This window comes from Nannospalax galili, unplaced genomic scaffold (assembly GCF_000622305.1).
Source record: "Nannospalax galili isolate Female #2095 unplaced genomic scaffold, S.galili_v1.0 scaffold762, whole genome shotgun sequence".
Classification (NCBI taxonomy): Eukaryota; Metazoa; Chordata; class Mammalia; order Rodentia; family Spalacidae; genus Nannospalax; species Nannospalax galili.
This window is the reverse complement of record NW_008350126.1, coordinates 1,093,286-1,094,209: the sequence shown is the minus strand read 5'-3', so window position 1 is coordinate 1,094,209 and position 924 is coordinate 1,093,286. Positions and strand designations below refer to the sequence as shown.

Below are 924 nucleotides of genomic sequence, written 5' to 3'. Positions count from 1 at the left end.
CATCAATTCTAGTGCTGATGGACATGGGTTGTTTTCAGCTACAGGCTCTTAGAAAAAGTACCACCATAAAGCTCTGCCTATGTGTCCTTGGTGAACATACACATAGGTTCTTGTTGGGTTCATGCCAAGTACTAGAGCGGCTGTGTCATGGGGCACAACTTAGCCTTGGCAAATACTAGATAATCTCTTTTCAGAACGGTAGTACCAACTTGCACTCCCTCTTGTACCCTATGAAAGTTCCAGTAGCTCCAAATCTTTGCCAACATTGGGCATTGTCTCTTTTCCATTTTAGACATTCTGGCAAGTGTTCAGTGGTATAGCAGTAGTTTGTGTTTCCCTGGTGACTGGTAGGTGGAAAGCCTCTCAGAGCTTCCTGGCCATTGGATGTCCTATTTCATGAAGTGTCTCTTTAAGTCTCTGGAGGGAGCAGGACACAGTGCACATTCTGTTTTTGAGTGGAGTGGCTGGGATGGTGGAAAGGGTTATAGCTAATTCCAGCAGCATAACTTGGGTTTCAGGCTTCACCAGCTTCCCCTGCCTCCTTGAATCCTCACTGTCCCCTAAAGGGTCAAAATTGTTATCAATATTTCAGAAGCAGGAGTGACTTGTCCAGGACCACACAGTTGGAACTGGGAGTGGAGCCCCAGATTTTTGAGTGGAGTGGCTGGGATGGTGGAAAGGGTTATAGCTAATTCCAGCAGCATAACTTGGGTTTCAGGCTTCACCAGCTTCCCCTGCCTCCTTGAATCCTCACTGTCCCCTAAAGGGTCAAAATTGTTATCAATATTTCAGAAGCAGGAGTGACTTGTCCAGGACCACACAGTTGGAACTGGGAGTGGAGCCCCAGAAAGGAATAGGACAGAAAGGAACAGAAAAAAAAAAAAAAAAAAGGAGAGAAAAAATTCCAAGGAAATCTATCTCATG

At 45.5% G+C, this 924-nt stretch overlaps 1 protein-coding gene across 3 annotated transcripts in view; it reads left to right on the top strand.

Moving 5' to 3' along the window:
- Window positions 1-924, top strand: part of Cplx2 (complexin 2) — a 76,462-nt gene that overhangs the window by 19,430 nt on the left and 56,108 nt on the right. The window lies entirely within an intron of this gene.